At 33.7% G+C, this 27,316-nt stretch overlaps 1 long non-coding RNA gene across 1 annotated transcript; it reads left to right on the top strand.

Annotated features, from left to right (window-relative positions):
- On the top strand, positions 1-27,205 carry LOC105730519 (uncharacterized). The gene is made up of 3 exons (XR_001110492.1): positions 1-261; positions 5,274-5,363; positions 27,147-27,205. It is a non-coding gene; the product is annotated as an uncharacterized LOC105730519 (long non-coding RNA).
- Positions 27,206-27,316: the final 111 nt, after the last annotated feature.

The raw sequence follows: 27,316 nt of genomic DNA, 5'->3' as shown, positions 1-27,316 counted from the left end.
ACTTTAGCTGAATTTAGACAGAATGCTTTTGGTGAGCATTCCAGCTAGGCAGCAGGGAATTCATAGGGAAGCTCTTCATCGTTGATAAAATTGTGGACAATATCAGTGGCATTCAAAGCCAGGAAAATAGATGAGATTTAAGAGTGAAAGGAAATAAATAAGCAAAGTAGTCCATGAGCTGAGGCTTGGGGCATTCCAAATCTAACAGTTTACACAGATGAGAAGAACCAAGAAAAGATGATTGAGAAGAAACAACCAAAGGTAAGGAGCAGTAATTCTGCATACAAGCAGCCAAAATAAATAGTGTCTTCAGATAAACAGTAATCAGTTTTGTCAAATGCTTCTGATGAATCAAGGCAGGTGAGAATTGAGAACTGCGTATTCAATTAAGTAAACAATTCATGTCCATTGACCTTAACATGAACATTTTCAGTGAACTTATAGGGCAAATACCTTATTGGAAAAGGTTCAAGTAAAAGGAGGCTAAGTGGAATTAAAATTTAAAGTGCAGACACCACTTTTTGTAAGGAGAAAGAGACATGAAGGTTTATTGGAGAATGAAGCAAGAACAAAAAGAGTTTTTTTTTCTCTCTTTATATAGTAGCACTATTTTTTTCAAGCAAGACATAAAAGAGCCTATATGCATGCAATCTTGATGTTCTGCTGGAGAGGAAAAACAATGGTTACACATGAGGTAGAGGGGAAAATGAATGTTTTGGGTAGATGAGAAGGGGATGGGCACAAATGCAGGGACTGGCCTTAGAAGAAAACAAGATGTATTTATTGATAGTTATATCTGCTCAGAAATGTTTGAGGAAAAGGTTGAATTGTTCTCTCATTTTAATTTCAACACACTGAGTTTCTGTTTGTGCATTTAACAAATATTTAGGAACTTTTTAACTGCTGGGGCACAGCAATAATCAAAACAGATCAAAAGCAGCCCTACCTTCATGGGGTTTGCATTTTAACAAAACTATTGCATTTGAAATAATAAATTACAGAATAAGAACATTTCCTACAATATTCATCCAATATCATAAAAGAACATTTCAGTGTTGCCTTGGTTATCTTTGTTGAAATTTCAGTCTCAGTATTTGCTTGAAAAAGAAGCATGAAAGGAACAGTTTGAATAATGTTTCTTTTAAAAGAACCCCTGATTCAGCTGACAAAAATAATTGTATCTGGCAATCACTGTTTCCAAAGAACTGATGAGATTGTGTCAGCAGAGGTTTGAGGAGGAAGTGAACACTTCCAGATCTAGTGTTAAGTTTTCCTGAGAATGGCCAGGCAAAATCAATATAAAGCCTCTATAGGTTTCACGTCCTATGGAAAGAATAACTTGGTCAATGCTATACTATTACATCTTTTTAACATCAAAATCCATTGAAATGACTAGACATAGCTCCTAACCAATGCTTTGTATCAAAGCCAATTCAGCATCTATTATTTTAAATGTGGTCAAGATAACCTTATTTAAAACTGCTACTTGAGCTGGCAGCCACAATTTTCCACAGAAAGATTTTGTTCATTGTTTGTGCATGACTTGTACTTCTAAATCACCTCAGGGATCTAGGTAAGCATTTAATTCCAGAGAAATACAGGCTAAAGCTATTTGTTGAAACATCTTGGTGTACAGGAAAGAAAAAAAAGACTTCTTTCTACTCACAGAAGTAGAGCATTTTTTTTCCCTGAACTTTCCATTCCATCTTGTATCTTCTTCATTATTCTTTATTTTTATTTTGAGTATTTGCTAACCCTTAGCTAATTTCATAATGTTTCTATGCATTAACTCATTTTGTCTGTGATTTTGTAGTTACCATGGTTGGGTGACAAATAACTTATTAGACAGGCTCCATTAAAAAGCTATTGAATCAGAGTTTCTTAGGAGAGGGTTTAAAGTATTTTGATAATTAGAATGCTCATTAAAGTTTAAAACCCAGGACCCTTGCTTCTATAGTTGGTCCCATTGCTGAAGGAATGCTATTGGCTATGAGATAATTATAACACTTCTTTTAAGTGATTTTCCCCCTTATTTTGAGGGCTCTAGTTACTATTAAATGTTTTTGTCATGGTGGTGGTTGTTGTATGTTTTGTTTTAACCTCTTTACTGCCATTCTCAACTGGAGGGGGTTGATTTGGCCATTCTTGGAAAATTTAGCAATCAATGTCTACAGTCATTTCAGGCTGTTGTATGAGGGTAAGTGCTAGTGCTTCTAGTCTGTAGGGGTCAGAGATGCTTCTAAACATCCCACGATGTGTAAGGTAAGACACCATAAAAAAGAATCACCTGGACAAAACTATCAATACAACTGAGAGTGAGAAATCCTGCCCCAAGGCAACTGACTAGAATTGATAAAAACTTCAATATATTTAATTGTCTACACAACTCAGAGCTCATAGAACCATGGAAATTATGGTGGTAATGAGGCAGATTTCTTTTAGTATGTTGATCTTCCCTGGACTTCATGCAACTTAACATACAGGACAATTAAAGTTTCTATAGAAGGCAGGGAAGAGAGAAACATGGTTCTAAAGAATGTAACATTAAAACTTGAATGACAAAATGGTGGAAGGGAGTATAAACTTGAGACATTCTTTTCTATACTCTGGACATTGAGGACACAATTAAGCATAGAATTTTGTGTCCATGATAACTACAAAATAATCTTGTGATTAAAAAGAAACAATTATAGCAAAGTAACAAATTAATCTGAAAATTTTTCCACTCGACCAGACAATTAAAGAAAGAATGATTGTCGATTTGTGTGAAATTTCATCCTTTATGGGACAATGTTTTTGACAATTAACAACGGACGTCAGTGCCATCTGGGATTTTTCTGTAAAACAAAGAAAAAGTGCTATAGAGTAAAGCACAGTAAAAAAGAACAGTGCTTTAGGTCATAGTAATGCACTAGCACAGCTTCATAAATCAATAAAAAAATGATATTCTAGAAAGCATACTCAGAAGGGTAATTCCAGAGCTATAGAGAATCTTGTGCCCATGGCACTGGAATTGTCGCTATAAAAGAAATAAATAAACAAAAGCAAAAATGTAAACACAGTAGAAATTGAGTAAATACCAAAAGACTAATTTCCTGTTTTGAATATGGAATCACTGTATTATCAATTAGCCCTTACATTAAGTGCAACAATAATTTCCAATTTGACAGTAAGTAAAAAAGTAAAACAAACGAAAAAAAAAACCTTAGGTACTGGATGTCTTTTTCAAAGATTGTTCTTCTTCAAACATGTAATTTTGTGATTACAATATGAAAGACTGTCTTGAAGAATAATTTGCCAAAAACATTCTCCAAAAATGATAGCACAATAAAAGTTTATCCCTCCCTTATATCCTGTTAATTTTCAGTTACTAGTTAATATGACATGACCACAATATGCCAGTTGTATGTTTCTTGGTATACAGGGTTTCGTGGAAACTAAATTTCATTGAGTGAGAAAAATATTTTGATATTTCACCTAATTTTCACTGGGTAAGAAACACATTTTGACTGGAAAAAACATCAAATGGGTGACAAGGCTGATTATGGATGACTGCAATATATATCAGAGGATTTCTCTGAGGAGGTGATATTTGATATATTATTTTCCACACATAGGTACAAATACAATGAACAATTTATCTGCTAAAAAATAATGTTTTCAAAGACTATAATATTCTCTCATGTTAATATTGAACAAATATAACAGTGTCAAATATTTAATATATAGGTTTATTCAAATAATGGATCGAATTGAATATATTTTGACACAATTTTGAACTTGCTTTGGAAAAATTTTTTCATTTTTAAATCCCTCAAAAAACCTCAAATTTTCTCAGAATTCATACCAATACGTGCATCTTTCATATACACGTTTGTGTGTGAGTGTGTGTGAATGTGTGTGTTGATGGACATTTAAAAGTATTGTTTAGTTATTTGTGAATTCAACTACTTTACATGTTTATTCAGAATTTGTATGTTATACAGCTAAATGTATTTTACATCAGTGGCTGATATTTCTTGATTTTTTAATGCTACATTATGCAATAAGAGTATTAAAATATAGTTACCTATATTACGACTCTCTTATAACTTGTTTAACTATGTACAAAATATTATAATTACTTTGTAGTCATTTGAACTACCTAATTTGATTTTGTGACATTTTTCAGACCTGAAAGAATAACTTAGCATTACTTACTACCAATCATGATAACGATTGAGAGTTCAAAGGAAAATTAGAGTTTTGTGAAATTTGTATCTGAAACTATAAATTTGATAGCTTCTTAAGAGTTCAAAAATTTTACAATGAGACCAATGATGATATGAATTAATGTGAATTTTTTATATTGTATAATGAGATGTCTCAACAGTTGAAAGATCTCATTGAATAACTCATTTAATTATTATTTTCTACATGCTCAATGCATAACATTATAGAACCATGCATGGAATGTCATTAACATTGCATCATGTTCTTTATTGCAACTTAAATTTCAGTATAGTATCAAAGCAGAATATCCAAAATTATATGAAAAGACCACTGAAATATTCTTCCTTTTTGAACTACATCTTGTGAGACTAGGTATTTCTCATATCCTTTAATCAAGATATTATATAACAACAGACTGATATAGTAGCTGATACAAGAATCCAACTATCATCAAATAAGCCAGATAGAAAATATTTGCAAAAATGTGAAACGATGCCCCTCATATTATTAATTTTTTTGGAAAGTATAGTTATTTTCCATAAACCCATTATTTGTGGTAACATGTAATAAGTTTATCATTATTTTAAATTAATTATCTAATGAATATTTTTTAAATTTCTTAACTTTAAATTCTAATACAAGGAACATACCTACATCTACATCTATATGTATATGCCTATATTTACATCATCCACATAAACACAAATTCTTTTGTATCCTTGAAGATTTATAAGAAGGTAAAGAGTTTCTAAGTTAAAATGTTTGAAAATTGCTCTATTAAAAGTATATGTGGGGAACTATATAATATTCATAAAAGAGTTCCTGGCCAGCTACTGGATCCTGGTGGAATAGAGCATCTCACCATAGGATATATTATAACCACATATGCAGAACTGCCTAATATGTATGAATTCAGAAAGTTGGGTAGGCTCACATAAATCTATTGGAAGATGCATATATGTGAGATCAGGCACAATTAAGGCCAAATGGCACATATAAGCTGTGTAAGTTAAAACCCTAACCACCACATCACCACTTTTGCATTGATACCTCTCTTTCAGTTCATACCTCTGATCAGATGGATGGATCTCTTATGCTCAGCTAACGGAAGAAATAAACTGATGAGCTTCATTCTCAAATGAGTCAGACAGGTATGTGTATGAGAGCTAAAAAACTGACTTTGATTAAATGGGAGCCCTACCGTAGAGTTGCTCTGCAGTTTTAAAAAAAAAAAACCCTCTTGGGTCAGGCTTCAACAGTTGCACATGATCATCTACTGTATGTGGAAAGGGAAGTGGCCTAGTTAAATATATATATTCATGGGGCATGGCAAACAATTTGGTTAGTTAATTAGAGGCCATAAAGGAGAAAGATTTGAGGTCTGTGAAAGAAGCTTGTAAATGCATTGATGGGAGTGAGCATAAGGTATGAAGATCTTGTACTGCATGTTAATACTTATCAAAGATCATCCATCCTGAATGAGGTATCAGACAATCAAGTAGTAATACATACTTTTTTTTTTTTTTGCGATGGAGTCTCACTGTGTTGTCCAGGCTCGAGTGCAGTGGCAAGATATTGGTTCACTGGAACCTCTGCTCCCAGGTTCAAGCGATTTGACTGCCTCAGCCTCCTGGATACCTGAGATTTCAGGCATATGCTACCACACCTAGCTAATTTTTGTATTCTTAGTAGAGATGGGGTTTCGCCCTGTTGGTCACCCTGGTCTTGAACTCCAGACCTCAGGTGATCTGCCTGCCTAAGCCTCCCAAAGGGCTGAAATTACAGGTGCAAGCCACCACACCTAGCGTGTACTTGTTTTTAAATTTTTTTTTTTAATTTTTGACATTAGCCTTTTTCATAAGCCATCTCCATTCTGGTATAATGAGCATGAACTGAGGTGTCATGTAGGCAGGAAAGAAGGTGAGGCAGGGGCAGGCCATTAAGTTCTCTATTCACCACGGCCTAACTACTGTAGCTACTGAAAGTACCATTGTCAGTAATAGAGACCAACACTGAGTCCTTGATCAGGTATCATTTTTCTTGAAGACAATCAGTAGTTGGTGGAAAGTTTATTTTAGTAAATCACTTCTACCTTGGAAGATGTGGATATTCATCTTGACTAGAATTTGCATACATTGTGGTTATGGGTGTGTCTTCTTAGCCAGCACTACTATTCAAAGGATTACAGTATTTGATCTCCTGACAAATATACCAAATCACAATATTTCAGGATAAGGGATTATATCTATTAAAGAAGGTGGAGCAATGGACACATAACCATGACATTCACAACCCAGAAGTTGCCAGCCTAATATAGCATTTCAATAGCCTTTGAAGGCACAGCTAAGATGGCAGCTTTGAAAATATTCCCTGCCAAGATGGACTACTGTGCTAATCTATTCTCATGATGCTATGAAGAAATACCCAAGAGTGGGTAATTTATAAAGAAAAGAGGTTTAATTGACTCAATTCCACACAGCTGGGAAGGCCTCAGGAAACTTACAATCATAGCAGAAGGCAAAGGAGAAAAAGGCACCTTCTTCACAGGGTGGCAGGAAGGAGAGATGCCAACCAAAGGGGGAGAAGCCCCTTATAAAACCATCAGATCTCTTGATAACAATATTATGATACTCAGAGAACACTGATACACAAACCTTCGGACAAGTATACCTTTCTTTAGATGCCAATATATTCATGCTTCTATGGGTGGAGTTTTAACCTGAAAACTCAGGTGAAATTTAGTTTCCAAACCTTGTGATTCTTATAGTAATTGGATATTTTAGATAAATGATAGGGTTGAATGTCAGGGAAAATGAAGGTAGAAAATAATGCTCAGTTGACGTATAATCAAAGGAAAGGCCTTGACCATGTGTCAAAGGAATAAAAGAGTTTACACATATGTTCCAAATTTAAGTAAAAGTTTTAGGCATGTATTAATCACTTATGATGTTCTTTTTAAAAAAATTGTATTTAACTAACCAAATGTTTAGCTAAAGATATGTTGAGGGGAGAGGTAAGATGGCTTTTAAACCATTTTAAATTTATACTAATATAACAGGACAGTGAATGTAATTTTAGTTTTGTGACTTTTGTAGAAGCCCCAAATTGGAGAAAATTGGTAAGAAACATCACTTTATAAAAAGCTGCTAGAACAATGCATGCCAAATTTTCTAAATGATAGCTGCACTATCCCGCATTACACTTCCAACTCACAAAAAACCAAGACTTCAAAAAGAGAATTAGAGTCATCAAAATATAGAGCTTTCAACTAAGTGGGATATGCTTTCATGAAGTAGGGACTGGGGATGAGAAGCACCCATAGAGAATGAGGACAAAAAAAAGGGTCACTGTCATCTCACCTCTAGGTTTGATGCTTTCTACTCTGCAGAGTTCTATCAGCCCACTGTAGTATATTCAAAAGGTTCACAGGACCTGACATTTGCCTCCTAGAGCAATGCCACCCAAAGGGTGGTCCCTGAACTGCTTAAATAGTAGAGAGACTGAATGTAAACATTGGCAATTTGAGAATGTCTGTTGTGTCTAATTATAATAAGCAATAAGGATTATATTAATACTTTTTGTTTTCTTTTCATTTTTCTAGTAATTTATGTTCATTGCATTTTGCATAAATATAGTTTGTAATCCTTGAAATTTAATATAAGACAAAAGAATTTGGTTATTTCCTCCATGTAGAATTTGACAAACACTGACCTAGTGTGTGGGGGCAGCTGATACCTGCCTTTCCTCTGTAATGCTGGGCACTGGCTCAAGCCAAAAGCAAAGGAAAGAGAGAAGGCAGCAGATGGACAGATAGCCTTTGGGTTTTTCCTGAAGCGAGCAGAACTAGTAGTGGTTAAGACATAAAAGTGTCCTGACAAACATGATGATGGCCTGTCAGGTGAGAGGACCCCAGTACCAAACTGTGTGGAGGCCACTGCAACAAAATCTTTGGATGGGTTGATCACAAAGGGACAGCTACAGAAGGTATCACTGTTTTCAGAGGACTATGCAGTGCATAGATAATGATTTCAAACAAAAGATGCTTAAATTTGAATCTCTTCATAAATAATGTTTGCTTGGGTGACCACAGACATTTTCTAGATGATTGTTTCTTTGATTCGCATGAGTAAAAGATTGTTTAGACAGAAAAATGCTCAAAAAAGCACTGGGTACTTAAAGTATTTGTAGCATATTTCCTAGTAAATGCTTAATTATTATCCAAATATGTTTAGAATTCACTTGTGCAAGGCAAAATGTTATTAGGGAATTTCACAGACACAGTATTCCCTATGTAGTTGATATACTAGAGAGATAAATAAATAAATGTCATATACCAAATTACAGGACAAATCATTTATTATATTTGGAATTCTGTATTGTATTCTCTCTTCACCCATATTCTCTCTTATAACTTTAGACATATTTAAACTCAACATAGAAGTAATATAGGAATCAGATTTGTTGCAGTGAACATGAGTTTGGGAATGTGGCTTGGACATGTATTCTACTATACTTTGCACAAAGTCTAGATCACACAAACTATCTGAAAAGGGAGAGGGGTTTGAAATGAAGGAGAGAAAATAATGTGGATGACTTCCAGGTTTTTGGCTTGTTAGCTCTTCAGAGACCCAGCAAAATTTTGCCATTTTGTTTTAATACAAGCAGAATATTAATACAGTAAACTATGTATGTTTAAGAGTTTAGAGGATAGCTCCTTTGATTAGAAGCCAAGTCTATTTCTCTTTCTTTGAACTTCTTTAGAGTTATAATTCTGTATTCCAAGTTAATTGATACAATGCCCAGATTGAGTTTAAATGATAACCTTGCTCTCTTTTAAACTTCTCACTTCTGAGGGAATTAATTGGAAAACATATTGATGCCTTCTTCTAATCTAATTGATCTCAAGATTCCAAGGCTTGGACAATAATTTCTAGTGATATTAACTAATTATTTCTCAAACAACTTTGGCGACACACTTCTGCAATGATTAACTATAGCTTACCATGAAATAACATTCTGTACAATCATAACACATCTTCCAACACCATCAACTGATCACTGCCAAGTTAAAAAAAATAATAAAAATAAGCAGGTGGTAGACTCAAACCCTGAAAAATAGCAACATGAGAATGCACTGTGCAAATCATAACTGATTGTATGATCTTTCAAGGGCATTTTTATATCCTGGCATTCTGATAAGTAAATTTATAGATAACAGAAAAAAATCTGAATGCCTCTGAGATGCTTTTGAGACATTTAGTATATAAATTATAATGACTTACATTTTATTTATGAATCAGCCATTTATATGTTTTATATGTCTGTTTTAGTCAGTTTATCCCTTGGAATTTCACTTATTATTTGTAAAATGAGTTTAAAGTACTAGAGAAATTATTTTAAGTTGCCTTCCCTCAGCCATTTCTGTGATTACTAAGTAAAGAGAAAGAGGAAATTCTGGCAGTTAAAGCTCTAAGATTTCTCTTTTGTGAGAACTGCAGCAGGTCTTCATTTACCTGTTGCATATATGTATTGGTCTTGGAGGTAAGATTCCTTTGAAAGATAATTCTGACTAAAAATTCCTGTATTAGTAGTTAATGAAAGCATCTTATTATGCTAAACAGGATTCCAGACTGAAAGGCATAAGACTGATATTACCACATCATTTTATTCTATGTTGATTTAATTGTATAAAATTACAGTTTATGTAGGTCAAAAGTGGTAAACTCATGTGATTCTAATGTGCAATAGCACTACTTTTATAATAGTTAGGTTTTACCCTCCCAACTCCAAAAGATGTCAGTCATTATTCTGCTTTAATATAAATTGATAAAATATATACATGAAAGATTTTATCAACTAAGGCTTATTTCTATCATGTTTTTGTCGACCTTAGTAAAGGATAAAAAGGAAATGTGAAAGGAGGGGAATGTAAATATTTTCTAGAATATCCTATCAAAGTTTGAAATTGTATGTAATATAGTTTTATAAAAAATAATATAATGATAATTTTGAACTTTATCCACAGAGGTAGCTGTTAGACCTTGAGGACATTATAAAAACATTATAGCAGAAAATGTGCAGGATTTTGAATGAATCATTTATAAAAAATTCTCTTCCGTACTTCTATATTATTTTTCAGTTAATTATTTATTTTATTTATTCATTTATTTAGTTTTCAGACAGAGTCTCTTGCTCTGCTGCCCAGAGTGGAGTGCAGTGACAGGATTTTGGCTCACTGCAACCTCCACCTCCCTTGTTCAAGAGATTCTCCTTCCTCAACCTCCCAGGTAGCTGGGATTACAGGCATGCACCACCATACTCAGCTAATTTTTGTATTTTTGGTAGAGAAAGGGTTTCACCACATTGGCCAGGCTGGTCTCGAACTCCTGAACTCAGGCGATATGCCTGCCTTGGCCTTCCAAAGTGCTGAAATTACAGGTTTGAGCCACCGTGCCTGGCCCCATGTTTCTTTCTTAAATTCAACTGACTGAATTGGACCTAGATGTAGAAGAAAAAATTAATCTATAAATATTCTTATTTCAGTTTTGAAAACTACTGAATTGCCATTATTGAAATCTTTTATGAGATTTCCCAGATAAAATCTGGCACATTCCTGGAAGGAATAGGGAGTCTATACCAGAAACATCTAGCAGTAGGGATCATACTAAAATAAGATTACAATAGAAATCACAAATAGAAAATAGATAGAAGGACACCAAAAATGGTAATGTAAAAAGGGATATATAGGAAAGGCTGGTATCACAGAAACTGAGAAGCAGTGAATAGGTCAGTTTGGAAGGAGCCCGTTAACAGTCAAAGAACACTCTGCCTACTGACATTGCTGCTGTCTTTATTAGTAGTATTTTCCTGTGTGTTGGGGCATTATTTCTAGCAAAAACAATTTTCCTTCTTCCCAAGCCATAGCTATAATTCATTTTCATATTAAGGTGAGCTATTCATGAAAAATTACCACTTGGAGTTAAATATTTCTCAATCCAGGACAAAGCTAATAGAAAAGTAAAGTTGAATGGTATTTGCAATAGTGATGAAATTAACGAGATTCTGTTGTCCTTTATCATGCTACTTGTAAAGGTACAGCCTAAGTCTTAAGAACATGTTGTCTCTAGATCCCAGTTCAATAAGTCTCTGAGATTCTTTATTCTTCCTTACCCTGGCAGAGACACATCCTATCTTTAACCTGCTGCCTATCCCCTGCCCGCCCCCAGCTCCTCTGTAATGCCTGCTCTAAGTGCTCACACTGCTACTGTTGTAGCACACAGCTGGCCTGTGTTAATACTGGCCATTCCACATTCACCAAAATAAGAAGGCTATTCCCACATCAAAGATTATAAGAATTTAATAATGTTCCCCTAAAGCAAGCCTGATTCTTTGCTTACAATGATAGTTTTTGTTGTTGTCATTTTGGACCTGGAGTAAATTCCACACTAGGATGTCTAATGGCATACAGTATCATTTCTTTCACATAGACCTATGGCCTTATAACAGAGCACAGAACCATATACTGTCTGGACCCTGGCTATTTCTCTGACCTCATTTTCTACCTCTTTCATCTATGTTCTTTTTCTTCAAGCTACAACTGGCCTCCTCGCTCTTTCTTAGAAGGAATTCTTTTGCCTTATATGTGCTCCCTCTAGTTATCACAAGGCTCACTCTTAATTCATTCTCTCTCTCGAATTGCCATCTAATCAGTATCTTCTCCTGCATCACCTTATATAAATTAAAAATCTGACATGACACTTCATGTCTTAACTCATTTTACTCAATAGCACTTAAAATTATGTCACAAAATATGTATTCATTTTATTTTTAAATTATCTACTCATCTCCAATAGAAAGCAAACTCTAAAAGGGCAGAAACATCATTTGTTTGCAACTTCACAGCTGCATCACCTGGTGCAGTGCAGTGACTGGGATAGTGCAGGGCTCAATACCCAGGGGAGCATCAATAAATAGCCATCTTGAGACATATCTCAATGTTGGAGTAAGACTTGTCCAGAGATATATCCCCACAATGGTTACTGGCAATTTTTTTAAAATAAAAGTTTCTATCCCTAAATACTTCACAAATCAATGCCAAATAAACTCATATTTGTTTTTCTGAATACTCTGATATATAATATGTACATTAAACTCATAATTGTATTGATGGCAACATCATTTGTAACCCGCTAAATTTTCTACATTCAAGTTTTCAAAAGATATAGAAGGTTACTCAAAGTTTTGATTTAGGTTGTTTGGAAAATAATTTGTTTTCTTCTTCAAAAAAAACTTCATCAAAAACATTTTTTTTTTGTCATGTTCTAGAACATCATGATGTTCCAAATATTTGCTTTTGTGGTGAAAAACAACATGAGCTGTCACTAAGGTTACTTCTGATACCATTTTTTGTAGGTGATCTAAAAAAATAAAGATGAGTAAAATAAATCTGTAAAATAAATTATTGGTCAAAAGACAAGGTTTTAATTCCTCACATGCACAAATATTTTTCAGGATGCCTGTGTCTTGGAAACATTTCTATTTGCTCCTAGTAGAAACACTTTTATCTAAGTTAGAAGAAGCCTGACATCTTAACTTTTATATAAATTTGGATTTGTCTCAGGGGATTCAAGGTATTTCAGATTTAAAATTTTACTCCAATATACTTGAGAGTGATATTTAGAATATCTATTTAGAAGAATCCTTATCATTTATCTGTATCATTTAAATGCATTGTATTGCATTGTTATCAAAATAAACATGAAAAAAAGAATAGAGGCAAAGGCCCCCTTGAGGCCAGAGTATGAAGCTCAGATAAATATTTATATCCCAAGTGGAAATGTTCTGAATGCAATCTTCTCTTTCCCTCATTCAGCTATGATGACCTATCATCTATATCAGGTGACAGCATTCCAATGTAATCACTTGAAGATTGATTAATCATTTAAGGTTTTGCAGTTAAAAGGAAAACATTTACTAAAAGTAATATAGAGCCAGATGATATTTTGGGACCTTGACCTGCCTTTTGAGTTTAAGAAATGATGCTGTCATATTTCTGTAAGAGACAGCATCTGGTATGCAAGATAAAATGTTGTTTCCCTAATATGTCCCAACCCCAAAGAACTAGCTGATGAGAAGCCTGGATGTTTGTATGACAAGCTTAGGTATTTGCTTGCCGCTGTGAAAATTAAATTGTCATTGTGCCAAGGATACGCAGAGAATATCCATTAGCAACTGATGTCAGTATGTATATGTTGAATTTGAATGGGCTCTTTGTACAAATCAAAACTGGTTATGTGAAAAGAAGTAGAGATCAATTATACATTTGAAACCTGAATTCTTAAAATAAATATCAAGGCAAAACAGTGAAGGAAAAGATATTTTAGTTCTTAAGTTCTTAGCTATTTGCACCTTTGAGGCTCTGACGCACTATTTTTTTTCCTTATAAGAAAAACAATTATATTATTCACAAAGAAGTTGTGATAAATAACAAAGATTTTAATATGTGAAAATGCTCTGAACTGTTGAGCTACTGACAATGATAACCTAAGTCTACATAACAGCAATAGTTTTGAAGAACTGATCATAACAAGAGGTTGAATTCAATGCACTCTATACAAGATTTCTTGTTAGCACGTCTTTAGAAATGTACATGTATATCTGGACCATAATATTTGTTAATTATCACTTCTAGAGTCCCATGTTCACAATAATGACAGGCAGTTTTCACCTGTTTCCTATTTTGAGTCTGTTTAAGAAGTAACATCTCTCATGTCAATATATGATGGAGACAGTGGAGATGGAAAAAGGCAGGATTACTGCTAACATAACCAAATGCTTAATGGTGAGAGAGATAAAGTGACAGGCTGGAAAATGTTTGTGTAAGTTTCTTCAATAATTTTTCAAAAAGCTGATTTTTAAAAATTGCATTTTTTTTTTTTTTTTTGAGACGGAGTTTCGCTCGTTACCCAGGCTGGAGTGCAATGGCGCGATCTCGGCTCACCGCAACCTCCGCCTCCTGGGTTCAGGCAATTCTCCTGCCTCAGCCTCCTGAGTAGCTGGGATTACAGGCACGCGCCACCATGCCCAGCTAATTTTTTGTATTAGTAGAGACGGGGTTTCACCATGTTGACCAGGATGGTCTCGATCTCTTGACCTCGTGATCCACCCGCCTCGGCCTCCCAAAGTGCTGGGAAAAATTGCATTTTTATGTTACTGAAGGATGATGTATTAGTTCGTTCACACTGATACAAAGAAATACCTCAAACTGGGTAACTTATAAAGAAAAGAGATTTAATTGGCTCACAGTTCTGGAGCAGAGGCCTCAGGAAACTTATAATCATGGCAGAAGGTGAAGGGGAAGTAGGCATGTCTTACATGGCTGGAGAAGGAGGAAGACAGAGAAAGGGGAAGTGCTACACACTTTTAAACAATCAGAACTCCTGAGAACTCACCCACTATCATGAGAACAGGAATGGGATAGTCTACTGTCATGATCCAATCACCTCCCACCAGGTCCTCTTCCCACATCAAGGATTAAAATTTGACATGAGATTTGGGCATGGACACACATCCAAACTATATTAAGTGATGTACTGTACTGTCAATTGTTAAAGGAATGAGAAAATTTTAAAAAAATGATTTGGAAATGATCATGTGCCAGATAGTATTAAGGCACATATGATATTTGAATGTGTTCTTTCATTTGTCCTTCACAACCACCCTATTAGCCCTACAACTGTATTTCTCTTTCACAGAAGAGAAAACAGAACTATCTTCAACATTTATGTTAGTATGTGATAGAATACTGATTTAAACTCAATTTATTTTAATCACTAAATCTCAGCTCTTTCCAATGTATTGTCATGGACACCAGATTAGGCTATGTATATGTGTGTATGGTGTATGTGTCAGTATGCAAACACATATATGTGTGTGTGTGTGTGTGTGTGTGTGTATATATATATATATATATACACATGGGCACTCAATTATTTTTATTTTTATTCTATTCCAACTTAATTAAAATATTAGAATTTATCATAATTTGCTTAAAGTTTATCATAACTAATGCATATATACCAAAATATCTAGTGTAATTTAGAGTCCAGAAGAAAAGATAGGACTTATTATTTTTTATCTTCAAAGCATTTGTCATGTCTTTTAATAGGTGTAGATAAATAATGAGGAAATAGTATGTACATGTAGACCTTTGTAAGTTTAAATGTTAAACTTCTTGGACTGGGAAAAGAATAGTACAAATACTGGGAAAAAGGAACTGTGGTTTGTGAAAGAAAGTCAGCAATGTGACAAAAACAAAGAAGAGCCTGCAGAATTGTAAGAAATCTTGTATTATTATCCAAGTCACAAAGAATAAAAAATTACAATACATACCAAGATCCTAAATTATCTTCACCTTGAGATGTGAATGTGGTAGAATCAGTTTATGAAGAGCTATAAGCAACGATGTGACAGTGAATATTTAAGAACTAGTTCACCAGAAAGTGGGCAGAAAGCTCAGTTTGGTACCATTTGCTGATTTCTGTGGTGTTAATTTCCTCAGCATGACCAATTTCAAGTTCCCACTTTTTTGTCACCAAATAGGAAAATGGGAAAAAAACGTCAAAGTTATCTCTGTGATTCAGTTAGGTCTAGCCCAGCACACCACTGGCTAAGTAAAATGCAAATTATAGGTGCTAAATTCAGTAAGTGTTGGCCCATAATTAAGAGAGTTCCATTAACAGTGTTTATAAGATGACTCATGAATAGTCTAAAGACAGTAAGGTTGGTCTTAAGGTTTTTAAAATTTCAGAAGTTGGTCAGGACTAAGATGGAAGCCCTGGAACTAAAGACTAGATAGCAATGAATATTTTTTCCAAATGTTTTGTAAATCAAAATCTAAAATTTCATCTCCAAGTAAAGGAACTTGGAGAAATTAGATATTTCTGACTGCGTTATCAAATACATAGTTTTCATTAAATGAAGTATCTGACCATTTTTGAATTTTTAATGGAATTACAATGTTTAATCAATATTGAACTTTTTAAAAATTAGATAGACCTGGCATTTATTTAATTTTCTTCAGTTACTTGAGGTTTTGAAGATATGACTTAATAAGTAAAAAATTATTTCTGTGAAACAAAAATATTTCATGTCCTAATTTTCTAATTGTTTTTAAATCTGTGGCTGGCGGCACCTCTGCTTGGGTTTTGCTTGCATACACTGGGCTTGTTCCACACACTTGGCCCAGCAGGCTGTGGTTGGCTCCTGCTACTGGTCTGGATCCCATGCCAGCTAACAGCAAGCCAGGTGCAGAGTGGTGAGGAGTTGTGAGCAAGGAAGCATGAGGTCCAGCCACTGCAGGAGTGCTAGCTTTGGTTGGGTAGGCAGCTCCAGGGGTGCCAGCATGGGCATCAATTTCATGCAAGGCTGCACTGGACTGGACATACTGCAAGCCCCTTCCGCCACAAACACCAGCATCTGAATAAGGGAAACATAATGGCGCCCAAAGTCTCAAAGACTCCAGGAACTGTGGAGCCCCAAAGGTGGTCTTTCAACATGTCACAGCCCTGGCATGGGGAGCCCCAATGTCTGGATGCCCAGTAGAGCTGCAACTCTTCTCTCCTTCTCGTTGCCCACAATGTGGTGAGCAGGGGGCATATTTCTGCACTGTTTGTGTTACAGCTCTTTCAGTCTTGCCATTTGGCAAGTCCTGAGTTTTTGTCCAATGTCCAGGAATAATGAGGTATGTGGACAACTGGAGGTGAGTAAGGCAGAGAGGAGCTTCACTGAATGACAGAACAGCTCTCAAAAGACCCATAGTGGGTAGCTCTTTTCCACAGTCAGGCCATCCTGACAAGTATCCAGCTCTCAGAAGATAGGAGGCCTGTGGTGGGTAGCTCCTTCCTCCAGCTGGTAGTCTTGACGTTGTCCAAGTTTGGCTGAGTTTACAGTTTGTCCAAGTTTGGCTGAGTTTATAGACTCAGAAAGGAGGGAAGGGCATGCTGATTGGTCCATGGGCAGCCATGGGCAGGCTGGGAAAAGCACTATAAGTTCTCACCCCAGGCCATGGACTCCACCCAGAAATGATAGCCCAGCCTGTCATTAGGCTTTAAGCCATCCATGGATGAAAGGTGGGGTTTCACCTGGAACGTGTTCCTTTTTGCTCAGGAACCTGTCTGCCTTCTGCCACCATCAACATGCTATCCAGGCACTCAGGCTGTTTGTTCCAAGGGGTGCCTGCAGGCCCTTGCCAAGCCACCCTCAGCCACCCCGCCCTGGTCTTCCTCTCATACTTGTTGGCATCCAAAGTCTGAAGGAGGACGAGGCATCCAGGGGCTGCCATGTTGGTGCTTCCCTGAGCACATGCATACTCAGCTAGGGCCCCATGCACCTGGGCTCAGGCATAACTTTGCTTTGCAATCAGAGTGGGCACTGGAACAGAAAGAGGCCAGGGAACAGGAGCAAGTACTTTCAAGCCTGCAACAAGGGCAAAGGGCTTCCTGGGCCTCTGAAAGTGCAGTGATGCTGGGATCTGGAGCTGCAGCCCAGTGGCTGCTGCTGTGCCCAGGAGCATGGGGTTCCTGCCCTGCCAACTTGGTCGGGGGAAGGACTCTTGCCTCTTCCCAGCTCCCTATGACTCTGCAGAACATGCAACCCTGGCTGTGCCTTCCCCACTGCAGCTGGCATATTTGCAGTGGCTGCTCCAGACTGGCCACTGCTGCCACAGTATTTGTGTGTCTAAACATATCTAAGCATAAAATAAGTAGAGTAAAATATGGTATCAGTGATTTTACAAAATGGTACATCTGTCTGGAGCACTTACCATGAATGAAATTTGCAAGAATGAAAACTGCTCTTGGTGACTGAGTGGTGAATGAATGCAAAGGCCTAAGGCACTACTGTATACTTCTATAGACTTTGTAAGCATTATACACTTAGGTTACAATTAAATTTATATGAAAATTAAGTAATTGCTTTATGATGTTACAATGGGTATGATAGTAGGCTAAATAAGTTTTTGGGTCCATTGTATCATTGGGACTATTGTTACATATGTAGTCCATCATCAACTGAAACATCATTCTGTCCCACAGGACTGTAATTTTTAAATACTATTATTTATATAACATAAAATTATATATAGCAATAAAAATCATACCATTCTTAACAAATGTTCTATTTATAGCTAATTTTAAGATTTAATTGCAGTGCAAATTACATTGATCCACTGTCCATCTTTTATTGAGATATGTGATTAAATAGTTAATAAACCATTTATAAAGTATCAATAATATGAAAACAAATTCAGTGTTTATGTAAAAAATGTTTAATATTTTGGATTCAATTATTTGATAAATACTTCAAAAAAAACTGTAGCTATGTTTGAAAATGAAAACATTTATACACACATTTTTACAGTCCTTACTTCCAAGCATTTATACTTTTCTCGAAATATTACGCTTTAAGCCAAAATTTTTCATTCTTGCTCTCAGCTTTGAGGTACAATATTTGGAAAGGTTAGGAAAATTTGATTAAGTCATTTTGAGTTATCTAAGGCTGAACTTTTAGAAATTGTTCAGACATTTTTAATACACTTGAAAAGTTGAAAATAGTTTTGTTTTTAAAGTTCACACTTGGCACATATTTAGTCTTCACTGAAGAATGGATGCCAGAACTTCTTGGAACAAGTTGGGGTACTTTAAAAACAAAATTGATATCTCTGTACCTTTCGTCTGATACCGAAGTTATTTTTATTTTATTGCAAAAACTAAATAAATAAACGAAAGCCCTGATAAGTAGCATTTCAAATTATGTGGTGCAAATATTTCCACTGCTGCAGATTTTAAGCCACCAATGTTACTTCTCTGAATGCTGAGTAGAGATATGAAAAACTGGCTCTCATGAGCAGTTATGTTGTAGCTCCTTTCCCTTACTACTTAGAAATGCTTACATTCTCTTTGGTCTCATATGTTATTTTTCTTCTGATATTTTAGTTTCATTTAATTTTTTTCTAAAGGTACTTTTTTTTGTACTTCTAACACATGAAAGTTAAATTCTCTTTAATGTATATTTTAATATGACTTTGCAATTACAGAAGCATTGGATTGAATAAAATTAGAACATACAAAAATATATAAAGAAATACATCTATAAAATTATATTGTCCACTGTCTGGAGATAATGTCTCTCAATGCATTAGTGCTTATTTTTGTATAGCTTTACATACACACACACACACACACACACCCACTTCAGGAAGATTTTTAGTTGGTGTTTATTAGTAGCTTTTCCATTTTTTTCTATTTAATTTTTATAATATTTTGTCTTTATTGTGGACTTCACATTTTAAATATCTTTGCTTATTTAGCTTATTTACACCTACTTATTTCATAAGTTCAATCAGTCTGCTTTATCATCTGAAACCCTATAACTTGCAATTCTCACTCAAAAGTAAATATTTTCCTAGGGTATTTTTATATTTATTTGTGATCTAACTCACAACTGTGTTTTCACTGGGAATTCTCTGTAGCTTGGTTTAAGCGTGGTTTTCTTTGTAATAATTTTTTTTCTTTCTTTTATACACACACAGAATTTTCACTTCCTTAAATATAATTCTTTAAATTTTAGTTTATTTTTCTCACAGTTCCTATAAATTTAAACACCAAACCTATATTAGAAACATTATACATTGTCAGAGTATTTATTTTGCCATCCAAATCTCAGACACAGATATAAAATGTTCCTCTTGTTCTACCTTGTGTAATTAAGCAAAATAGTTTCTCCAGATCTTAACTAATGAGACAATATCTCAAGATATTTAGCAATTGCAAAAGTCTTATTTCCAACTTTCAAACTATTAGATTATTTCCCATCCCTGTTTGTATGTTAAAACAAAAGCTATATGACAAATGAAATAATTAACAAATGGTAAGCATATTAGAAGTGGTTAATATTGATACGCTATCCCCAGTACACAGAGAAGACACTTCATTAGCTCATACACTTATAGGTAAAGCTATGATTTTTACACTTTCTTCTTTATTTCCATTGAAGCAAAATAGGGCCATAACTAGGGTAATGGAATCGGGGGAGGGAGGGCATAACAAGAAAAAATAAGTTCTCTAACTTGCCAACCTATTCTCTATTGCAAGAACACCAACATTTTAGAATTATTTTTGAGATTCCAGAGAATTTTTTCATAAACAAGTATTCATAGCTACTGTATCTTATGGTTTGTTTCCCTTCTATTTGTCTTTGATTATTTTAATTAATATGTTCTTTTTGGGTATTTTTTGATCCATGAAGGCCAAGAGCCACTTTCCACCACAAGCTTATATTTGCAATCACAGTAGTCATATATAGGCCTGACTTCTCACTACCAATGAAAGAATGGAATTATCACTTATGTTGCAAGCCAACTGGCTTTGAATTATTTGAGCTAAAATTTAATGATATCACGTGTGTTTATATACATACATATATATGTATATATGGACATATATTTCTATACATGTGTGTATACACCTGCACACACATATATGCATACATACATATTTCCATACATGCACACATATATACAGACACATGCATATATGTTTCATTTGTGACAAAATGCCACTTGTTTATTCCTGTCTAAATTTCACTTTACAAGTACTCAGTGCTAATTTTCTTGTGTTAAAGAACTTCGCAATTATTATAGTCACATGGACATGCTTAGTATTATATTTGTAGCACCACTACTGCCCTTAAACATGAATTCTAAGTCCATAAAGAACCTTTGCTTGCTTCAATTGCTAGGCTTTATTGAGGTTATTCCTGTGTTTGTTTGCTTTCTTGTTTTTAGGGATGAGGTCTATGCCGCCCAGGCTGTTCTCAAACTCCCCGTCTCGAGGGATCCTCTGACCTAAGCCTTTGAAAGTTTTGGAATTACTGGCATGAGCCACTCTGCCAGGCATATTGAGGTTACTCTCATCCCTATTACAACTCAGATATTTTAATATTGAGTTTAGTATTTTCTATACAATAGGAAATGTACCTAAATTTTCAGCTATACTTAGCCCCAGCAGTCCACCAGAAAAAGCCAAATATACCAGAGTCTCAAAATTTAGCATATTTTAAGATAGGCTTGGGATTTATAAAGTTCTGCTTCAAAATATTTAATTTTTTTATATATTATTAATAAGTAATGTTTATTTGACATTAAAAAAATTTTTTTTTCCACCTGGTCATGCTAGAACATTTTTTAGAACAAAGTCACTTAGTAGAAGAAAAATAAATTTTTTCAAAAACCTGATTTCAAAAAACAATTAATTCTGACTGTGTAGAAAGAATCTTTGTTTTTCTACTGATATTTCTCTTTAAAAAAAAAGCAAATACCATTAAATTATATATTAGTTATAAGTTCTTTTGGCATTAACTTAATGAATGAGATATAAAATCTTATAGAATACACTCAATTTAATCTTACATAATATTTAATCAACTGCTAAATTCCTTTAACTTTTTGAAATGCTATTTATAAAAAACAGTATTATGATGCTAATGTTAATGCATATTTCACACTGTTTAGATAGTATTAAAAAAGATATAAATGAATTTAATGCAAAAATATCAAGATCTAACTGGAGATATATTGGGTGTGAAATGTATATTTTCAAATAACTTCTTGATCTAAAAATATAAACTATGTATTTTCAATATATACTAATATAGTTCAAATAGAAATGGTTAATTAGATATTAAGAATACAGTCAATGGTTCCTACTCTGTGACATAACTAATTATACAGGACATAACAATATTCAAACTGCAATAACATCTGAACCAGAAGGCCTATAATTTAACAGTAAAATAAAATAAGTCAGGAAAATTAATATTGTGATATATTAAAAATGTGAAATTGATTTCTTTAATATAATGAACATTTAATATAACCAAGTTCATGACTCAGCATTTTTAATATTGCCATTATTACATTACTTAAGGGATATTTAAATGGAAAGCACTAAACTGCTAGATATTAAAGCAAAATGTAAATGGATAGGTAGAGAACAAATTAAAAATATTTGTGATTAAGAATATGTGCATATGATATGAAAAGAGAAATTGAATCTAAATAATTTTAGTTCATAAGTCTTCATAGGATATCATATTGTATTATTGTCTTATTATTTTACATAGGACATCATATTGTACTATTTTCTTATTTTACATTAAAAAGGGGATTATTTTCTTGAAATGATGTTAAATTCTAGAATGTGGGCCAGAGTTAACACTATGATAATAATGTTAAATTTTATTAAATATTATGCTGCCTTCTAAAATGCCATGATAAATTGACTGTTATCCAATGTTTTCAATGTGTTGCTTTATATATCTTGTACCTCTTGGAACATGAGGGTGTAGGCCTCTACTGGGGAGTAGTAGAGTACTGAGGAAATTTGCCATCCAGACTCTAGGCTGCTTATTCCTGGAGAGTTACGTGAAAAAAATAAGCACTCTTACTTAAGCCAATAGTATTTTTTGTGTCTGGTGAGCAGTAGGATCTACATGTTCATCAATGCAATATATTTCAACTTTATTAGACATTGCATTTCAGTTTTCCAAAATGGTTGTGTGAACTACATTTGCATAAGAAGTTATAAGATTCTTAGAATTGCACCTCTCCCCAGTTTTCAATTTTATTGTCAGATTTGAAATTTTGTTAAAATAATCAGTGTAAAATGCTATTCTTTTTTAATGTTATTTGTACTACACCATTACTAATGGTGTTGAGATGCTTTCTAAGTGGCCAATTTCAAAAAATTCTCATGAATATTTTTTCCATGTTTCAGTAAGGTGAGATTGCTTGCCATATACATATATCTATATATATAGATATATATATACACATATTCACAAAATATATATTCTAAATGTAATATATATTCTATATATATTCAACATATATTTTGAATACAATTATTTATAGAATAAATAATATTTAATCTTGGTATATTTAAAGTTTTAAGCTTTTCAAGTTTTAAGAAAATAACCTAATTCACTAAAATGTATTAGGATACATTTCTATAATATGTTATTTTTATCTCTTATATTTTTAAAATTCAATTTCCATTTTATTAGCAACTAAATTTGACTCTTTTATTGTTGATTTTTATAAACGTCTTTACTATAATTTTAATCTAGACCTTATTGAATTTTATTAAAATATATGTTGAATATGTATATTGAATATATATTAAATAAGTATACTAAATAATATATATTCAATACTATATATTAAATATATGTAATATATATACTATTCATATTAAATATATATAATATATAATTAATAATATAATATATATTATGTAATATATTCAATAATATATATTTAAAAATTCAATATATTTATAAAGGAAATTATAAATTCAATATTATATATTTAATATAATAATACATATTCAGTATATACATAATACATTCTAAATAGATATAGAAGCTTTTTATATATCACAACATTCCAGGATTTTCATTAAAATGTTGAATAATGTGAATAAAGATATTCTTAATTTTTAGTATTTTAGTATCAATCATGCTGGGAAATTACCTGTAGATATAGTATAGTCTATTACATTGAAGAATATTTTATTTATTATATTAGATAAGTACAAATGCATTCCACAAGCCTTTCTCATATCTGAAGAAAAAAATTATATGGCTCATTGCTGTTGAAATAAATTAACTGATTTCACAATACCTAATAAGGTTTACCTTTATGGAATAAACAATACTTAATCTTAGTATATTTTAATTTAAAAATACTGCATATCAAATATGCTAGAAGGTTACCATGAATCCGTTTCTATTGATTAATAAATGAAAATATTTATTCTATGCTTTTCTAATTTATATGTGGATTTGCTGGCATTACTGTTATGCTGGTGTCACAAAATTAATTCATAATCTATAATTTTCTTAGTTCAAAATCTATTTTATAACAAGACTAAACTGTTCTTAAGAAAAGGACTTTTTGTGATAAATAATTGACTTTGTGGTGTGGACTGAATGTTCTTATTTCCCCAAAATTCTCATGTCGAAAGCCTAACTCCTAAAGTGTTGGGGAAGTGTATTAGAAAGTGGGTCTGTGGAAGGTAATTAGGTTTAGATGAAGTCATGAGGCTGGAGACTCCATGATGAATGTCCTTGTAAAAAGAAAAAGTGACTAGTGCTCTCTCTGTCTATGACAAGCAGGCTTCCTTCTGCAAAGCAGAAAAAGAGCCCTCTTTGAATTAAATAGGCTGGTACATTGATGTAGATCTTCCCAGCCTTCAAAAACATGAGAAATAAGTGTCTTTTAAGCAAATCAGTCCATGAAATTTTTGTTACAGAGGCTCAAACTAAGACATCTGATAATTGCTTCAGTTGCACTCCTTGACGTTCTTTTTAAAGTTTCTTTTAAAGCACATCTTTTTGTGGCTATATTTCTGTTTAGTTTTCTTACTTCTTATGTCAAAAGTTTTAAGAAAATACCTACGTCATTAAAATGTATTAGAATACCTTTCTATAATATAATGTTATTTTTATCTCTCTATTTTTTAAATTAAATTTCCATTTTATTAGCATCTGAAGTTGACTCTTTTATTGTTGATTTTTATAAACCTCTTCACTACAGTTTTAATCTAGACCTTATTTCTGTTTATAATTCATTAATTCCTTCTCATAGCTTAATTAATTCCCACATTCTAATTTTCACAGGTTTTAGTTCCTTTTTGTAACATTTGGTGCAATTGAAATCAATAATATCTTGTTTAACAATTAAGACATAGATTTGCTTTTGATAACTGTTTCCGGTTCATCTAGGTGTCACAGGTGATGTTTCATTCTTGTCTTTTTATATCATATATTATAGAAATTTAGTTTATTTCATCTTCAGGGTTATTTAATGATTTTCCTTATTCTGCAATACTTTACGTTCTAAAAGTTAGCTTATATTTAATTTTCATGTAGTACAAAAGTAAGAATAGCTCCTTTACTCTTTAAGTTCTAAGCTGAGTTAAACTAGGTACTTGAGACAGTCAACTTTCTACAGATATTGATAAAGCCTAAAATGACAGACAGCCTCCATGGCTTCAATACTATTTAAATATTTGGACTTTAAAAGGGAAATTATAAGGTTTCAAATGCATTTATTAATTACTCTTGGCAACTATGATTGTTAATCTTTTACTTTAAAATAAACACATAACAAACAGTAACAAGAAAAATCTAATTTAATAGATCTACCACTGCATTGGAGACTTAGAGACACAGTTCTAATAAATTTTGGAGAAAGGAAAGGCATTTATAAAAAGCAATTATGGCTTATTGAAAGAGATAAGCTTTAATTAGTGTAAGAAACACTTGATGGGATAAGATGCTAAGACCAATTCTAAGGCACGTGAATACTTTGGTAAGTTACTGAACTTAATGTACTAAATCACAATTACTAATAAGATTGACATTTTCTTACTTTTGTTATTATTACATTCTTCTTTTTGATTTGAGATTTCTAAATGAAAGGATATTTTGTCTTCACTTTTGATTGCTTCTTTTGGCATATAAAGCAGCATATATGTTATACTGATAAAATAAATGCAACTTTTACAAATTATATATATTGTAAACCCTATTTCTTTAAATACCTAATATCACCTTCAAGCAGGGGAATTTTAATATTTCATAAACCACAAATGTAATAGACTTTACAAAAGACACACAAAATTAAAAAATAATATAAAATGGGGCAGTGGATTCTATTTTCTTTTGGGGGTATCACATTAACATTAATGTTTGACCTACTGAAATCTAGTATCAAAAATATTCTCTGTGAGGATGAGTTGTGAATGATTTTTTTTCTAGCTAAGAACATGTTATAAATTTAGACATGAATAGAACCTTAGAACATATTAAAATAGATTATTTTAAGAATAATAGTAGAAATAGCATTGCAGTGGTGTTTTCTTTTTTCTTCTTTGACCATCAGCAGTCAAATAGTTCTGCTATTTGACTGATAATAGATAGTTCTTTATTCTTAGAAACATTAGATATAATATTTTAATGGTTTGGAAAGCACATAGGATATTGCTGAGATCCAGCATTTCTATTTTCAAAAGGAAGTGTCTCTAAGAAGCAAAAATATTTAAAATATCAACAGTTATTTTTATAGTATGTTATTTCAAACTATTTGCCTTTTAAACTTATAAGGATCCCTAAGTATAAAAAATATGAGAAATGTGTAAAAGGATAGACCTTATGATGTGCTCTTACCACTAAAACAATATAAAGCAAAAGAACAACAGCAACACACACAGTGAAATTTTTGGAGGTGATCCAGTGTGTTTAGTACCTTGGTGGTAGTGATGGTGATTGCAGCAGGAAGCAAACAATTTCCTAGAGTTCTTAGGCAGAAAGGGGCGAGTCTCCACTGAGGTCCAAACTTCAAGCCAGTGATGGCCTGCAGCCTGGGGGCCAGGCTGCAGGTTCCAGGTAAAGTTCACAACCCAGAGTGGAAACTTCCTTGATATCCAGTGGCAGCCTTGCACAGAGTCATACTTATGCCTGCTCTTGGAGCTGCCCACCCTGCCCCAGCAGCCAGCATGCTTGACTGTGCACAGTAGCCAGACCTGTGCTTGCACACTCATGCAACCCTTGCTGCTGTGCTCCTGGCTTGCTCTTGGCAGGTATGGGATCTGGGCTGCTAGTGTGAGCTGAGTGCAGCCTGCTGGGCTGAGTGGTACAAGCCCAGTGGGCATGAGTAAAACTCAAGCAGAGGCATCCCAGGCCAAAGAGGTTTCCAGATGGCTAAGTGACACCCAAAGGATTCTGTGACATTTCTGGGGGCTTGTCCAGGATCTGCAGAAGGTTTTGAGTAATTGCTGACTTGCTGGTTTCTGTCACTGTTTGTTTTACAGAGACCCTAAACTCCACAATAGCCAGAATGCAAGAAAACCACCAGGCCTCTGCTGGACAGGTAAAAGCCACTAAGATGGCTGCCAGACTTAAGACATGGAGGACATCACTTGCTGGGGAGAACACCGTCAATATCCCATCACCCTTGGCTTAGTTCCAATCTGGTTTCCCT

The sequence above is a fragment of the Aotus nancymaae genome, unplaced genomic scaffold, assembly GCF_030222135.1.
Source record: "Aotus nancymaae isolate 86718 unplaced genomic scaffold, 86718_ANA_hifiasm-v0.15.2.pri h1tg000040l, whole genome shotgun sequence".
In the NCBI taxonomy this organism is placed as follows: Eukaryota; Metazoa; Chordata; class Mammalia; order Primates; family Aotidae; genus Aotus; species Aotus nancymaae.
The sequence above is the reverse complement of the archived record's forward strand: the minus strand, read 5'-3'. Positions and strand labels throughout refer to the sequence as shown.